The following is a 5,765-nucleotide window of genomic DNA, read 5'->3' on the forward strand; positions in this document are numbered from 1 at the left end:
TGTAAAGGAGATTAGCTTTCATAAACTTTAAGGAAACAGGTCAAAACTCCTTCTAGAAAGACGGCATTTCTTTCTCCATCTGCTCTAGTCTCTTGACGATGACATCACACAGCTATGTTTGTGAAAAGAGAAGCAGCCTGTACTTTTGAGGGAGGCATGATACAGGTGGAGGGCCAGAGAATAAACATGTCTGAAAGAACTGGAGGTGTTTGTTGAGGTGTGAAGCTGTGAGCCTCATCCTATGCTCAAGCTGTAGATTCATCAATAGATGCAAATGTTACAAAATGCCGCAATCCTCCAGTAACCTCATTTCAAAGTAAACCAACCCAGAGTAAATGCTGTGCCCTTGAAATGTCTCACTGCTCAGAGAACTGGGGTACATTTAACAATATCTGCTACCATCTTGCACCAAGCCAGGTTCAAGGTTCTTATAGTAATTTACAAAAGCCTGAACAACTCAGGGATTGCCTGAACTCTTGTATGCCAGCTCAATCACTGAGACCATCTGCAGGATCATCTCTGGTTGTTCCCTAAATTGGTGAGGCTCATTTGACAACAACAAGAAACCAAGCGTTTAGTGTCATCGGCCCAGTCCTGTGGAACACTCTGCCACTAGAGATTCAGCAGGTGCCTTCTGTGCTGAAAACTTTTCCATTTCATCAGGCCTTTGCAGGAAATTAAGAATACATCCTTCAATAGTGGCTAATTGATGCCTCTTTTTTAAAAAGATTTTTTTAATTAAATATTTTATTGGGTTAGAATAGCACATACATTAGACTACACTGATTGGTTATAACATTAAAAATGCGTTATAAAAATGTGACACCAGAGGGAGCTGTAGAGCATCAATCCATCTTCAATGGGAAATTGCATTTAGAGCTATACAGTATTACCTCGGTTTTCGAACGTAATCCATTCTGGAAGACCATTCGAGTTCTGAAACGTTTGAAAACCAAAGACTCAACAGTCGACAGCTAGGCCTCAGGATCTTGCACTCAGCGGAAGTCATGTGGCATGTTCGACTTCCGAGACATGTTCGAAAACTGAAGCATTTACTTCCAAGTTTACAGCGTAAACCAAAATGTTCATCAATGGAGACGTTCGAAAAATGAGATATCACTGTATTAGTTTTTTTAAGCATTTTTGCAGACTAGTGTAGATCCAGCCATCGTCTCTATTTTCAGATCGTAAAGTCCCTTTTGCAGATCACTTATATTCAATGTGAGACTTTAATGCTGTTAAACTTTTCATTGTTTTCATTGTACTGTTTTTATGTTTCATTGCTGTAAATTGTTCTGATATTCTTTATGGCCCAGCAGTATATAAATATTTTTATAAATAAACAAACAACACGATAGCCATATTAGCCTATGCTGAACTCTACATTGTTCTGTCTGACCCTCATTCAATTGGCACATATGGTTGTGTGAACGAGCCCCACACCAGGGATAAAGCCAGGTGGTTAAGACTGAGAGTTAGAAGAAGGGGCCGAGGGTCCAGCCTTGCATCTTTGACCAATGTGAGATCCCAAACTCAATATGTTAACAAAAAAATCCTTGCCACAGTTTGCTAGGTGGAGAAGTGCCTTATGCCTGACAAGATAGTTTCTTGTCAACCGCATTACTCAGGAATATGGTGCATGAGAATTCCTGTCCTGATATACTAATGAAGGAAGGGAGCAGATGCTGAGAGATGGCTGATAGCCCAGCTGAGAATAAGAAAGTCCCTATTCTTAGCTACAAAGGCATTATATCAGCTGCCTGCCTAATGCACAAACAACTGACAAATTGAGCTTAAAGACCATAACTCAGGGCAATCAGCAGGAGCACATTAGAAAAAGCACTTTTGCCAACAATTTCCCTTGAAAGAGAACATTAAGGCAACCAGGAAGGCCCTGGCTTCAGTCAAATTCTTTGCCCTATCTCGCTCCTTTCCCTCTGTTTTATATCACATGTTGAGATCAGTTGGTGGTTTGGCTTTTTGCCTCCAGCTAATAGAGGCAGAAAGATAAGAATCTGAGGAGTATTGTGAGCATGCGGAAACATTCAGCCAACTTCCGCATGACACATGTAGCAGATCCACTTGCTTCTTAGCTTTGCTGTAAAACCACAGGTTGACAAGGAAATGATGACTTCACCAGGAAGGACACTATGAGCCTCTCTAGACTGGTGGTTGGTCGGTCTGTTTTGTGGGAGTGGGCGTATTCTGCAACATGTCATTGATGCATGTCAGTGGTGGATTTATATTTGACCACTCTTACATCATCCTGCTTTATTAATTGTTCTGTCATGCTTCCCCAGTTTTACAACATTGTTGTCATCAGGAGGGGCACTGTTGTGCTACAACACAACAAAAACAGGACAGAAGACAACAACATGGAACAAAGCTATTTCAGCATAAAGCTATAGGGCAGCCTTTCTCAACCTGTGGGTCCCCAGATGTTGTTGGACTACAACTCCCATCATCCCTGAGCTCTGGCCTTGCTAACTAGGGGTGATGGGAGTTGTAGTCCAACAACATCTGGGGACCCACAGGTTGAGAAAGGCTGCTGTGGGGTATACACTGTTTGGAAACAAAGTGATATGAACATCTCTATTTTTTTGCAGGTACAAACAGTGTCAAAAGAGGCATCTCATATAAGCACCTTGACATCACCATGAGCACCTGTCATCCTGAACATACACACACACACTGGAGAGGCCTCCCCATTGTGTGGAGAAAAGGAGAGGAAAACTACACATTACACCTAAAAGTACCTTAACTAAGGTACACAACCCTAGCAACATCAAAAGAGGACAATTTTGAGCAGAGAAGCAACAGTGGTTGCTTAACCCTTTCCCTAATGACGCAGTGCTCTGAACCCACCAAAGCTGTCTCTCACACACAATGAGGCTCCAAATGTATGTTTACCTTCAGAAACCTACAGGAGGGAAGCAGCGTTTCTAGGTGGTGGGGAATGATTTGGGGCAAAAAAGTTGTGGTGGGAAGCACTCCTCCCCATATGCTTGGTACAAAATCATATTCCTCCCCAGTGCTATTTTTCTAGAAAAAGAAGTTCTGGTACTCACTATGAACACCTCCCTTGATCTCTTAGAATGGCAATGGTGCCCACTTGAGAGTGCCAGAACTGAGTTCAGGCGAGTTCCGGCTGAAGAAAAGCCCTGCCCTTCCCCAAGCTGTTTTTACTTATAGGGAGGGAAACTAGATAGGAACTTTACCACTTGCCAATGCACAGAATACATGGTTAGTTTCTAGGACAGCCTTTTCTCAATGACCTCTAAAACAAGGTCCGGTTGCATCATACCTGGATGTAGCAGGAGAGAAGTAATAGGATGGAACACCTTTTTGCTTCTCCTGTGGTAATAGTGCCAGGTGAATAATTTATAACAATAAGCTTTTCTGAGGGAATTCACCCTTCCTTCAGCATTTGGCATGTTGACCCTCTTCTCGTTCAAGCATGTCAGTCTTTATGTGCATTTGACTTGTTCTGCTATCTGCATTCATCAGGATGTTGTATGTGTGTTTTAAAATGACACTGTAACCTCGTTGAGGATCACATACCATGAAAAGCTCTCGGTGTTAGGCACGGCCAAGAACCAGAGGGAGTGCTAATAAGGAAAAGTCAGTAACAAAGCCAATATTTCAGGAGAAGATATGGCCATTCATGGCTGCTAGTCGTGATGTTCTAGCTATGCTGTCAGAGGCAATATGCTGGGATTTGCAAGGGAGGAGAGTGCTGTCGCACTCAGGTCTTGCTTGTGGGCTTCCCATGGCATTTGGTGGGCCATGATGAGAAGAGAAAAAGGAGAGTTTTGGATTCGATATCCTGCTTTATCACTACCCGAAGGAGTCTCAAATCGGCTAACATTCTCCTTTCCCTTCCTCCCCCACAACAAACACTCTGTGAGGTGAGTGGGGCTGAGAGACTTCAGAGAAGTGTGACCAGCCCAAGGTCACCCAGCAGCTGCATGTGGAGGAGCAGAGACACGAACCCGGTTCACCAGATTACAAGTCTACTGCTCTTAACCACTACACCACATTGGCTGGTGGACTAGATGGGTCTTTGGCTTGATCCAGCAGGCTTCTCTGTATGTTCTTATCCTGTAAAAACAGGCTAGCTTAGAATGGAACAAACATCAACCCCATTTATTGGGGTGGGGCAAAGACCCCTCAACCCCTAGCACAGAGGTTTTCAACCTTTCTGAATCTACAGTTCCTTTGACCAACCACATTTTTTTCTGTGGCATCGCTGTGGTGCTCAGGAGCCCCGTTACATCACCTTGCCTGCAGAGCTGGCAGCCTCTCACCCTTTTTTGAACACTCTCCCTTGTGGAGTGTTCCCTCAGTCTCCTCTCCCTTCTCCTTGGGAGTCCTCTGGGCAGTCGTTGCTGCTGCTCCTGGTTTCTGATCTCCGCCACCCCCACCCTCACCCCAAAGAGAGATGCCTCCTCACACTGTCCCACAGGGGCCTGGGACTTGTCTGTCCATTCCCAACATCAAAGGCTGGAGGACTGGCTGGCTGGGCTCCCTCGCTTGCTTGCTTACTCTGAGGCCATTTCAGCTCCTGGCAGCCAGCACCCCCTGGCCAGCCCAGAGGCACCATTCGCCTGGGGAGCTTGTAGCCAGGACTGCTGCAACAAACATGCAGGTCTTGGGGAGGCAGAGATGCATGAAGGCGTCAGAAGGGGGGTGGGGAGAGGAAAGAGTGACTGAGTCTAGTGTTTCCCATGGCACCCCTGACCACCACTGAAGGCACCCCAGGGTGCCACAGTACACTGGTTGAAAACCACTGCCCTAGGAGTTGGCTCCTATGTACAGAATTGATTATTAGGTCCAAAATACATAATTTGTGGGACTGAAACAATTGAATATGCTCTTTGGCTTCAATTTTAATGTCCCATTTCTAAGGAACCAAGTTCCAAATACCTAGATTAGTTTTGTCTGGAACAGGCTATTGGTCCAATAAACAAAATAGAAAGGAAAACCAATAGCTATTTAGGTGGCATTTCCAATGCATCTTCTTTCATGCTTAGGTCTGAACAACCTGCATATCTCAAACTGTGGAAGACCAGGAAAGGATGGCATGGAATAATCTACTTTGATAGTCTCCTGTTAAAGCATCCTGAATATGGTCAGTGTGGTGTAGTGGTTAAGAGCGGTAGTCACGTAATCTGGGTAACCGGGTTCGTGTCTCCGCTCCTCCACATGCAGCTGCTGGGTGACCTTGGGCCAGTCACACTTCTGTGAAGTCTCTCAGCCCCACTCACCTCACAGAGTGTTTGTTGTGGGGGAGGAAGGGAAAGGAGAATGTTAGCCGCTTTGAGACTCCTGAAGGGGAGTGAAAGGCGGGATATCAAATCCAAACTCTTCTTCTTCTTCTTCACTCCCAGAAACAGGTTATTTTTTGGATGGAGTATGGATACTCTTCTGTTTCTGCAATGGTAAAGAAAAATCCACTCCGTATAAAAGCCATTCAGGGCTGCCTGTCTCAGGTAAATTCATCGTTGTCTTCATAGCTCAGAGTTAATAAGAAGAGTCTTTGTGCTTTGCTAGCGGGCTGTAAGGAAAGCAGAAAGCTTTGCCGGAGAGGAGGAAGGTCATTCTTTGTTCCTGGAAAAATCTGATCCATCTCAGGCTGCTGTGTTTCTTCTTCAATACCTTTTCCCGTCACTCATTAAAACATGCATTGGGGGAAACACATTACAGCTTGACTCTCTGGTTAATGGCTCCAGGAGCTCAGGTTCAGTGCAATGTAACAAATGTAG

Source organism: Podarcis vaucheri (genome assembly GCF_965113315.1).
Source record: "Podarcis vaucheri genome assembly, chromosome: 3".
NCBI lineage: Eukaryota > Metazoa > Chordata > Lepidosauria > Squamata > Lacertidae > Podarcis > Podarcis vaucheri.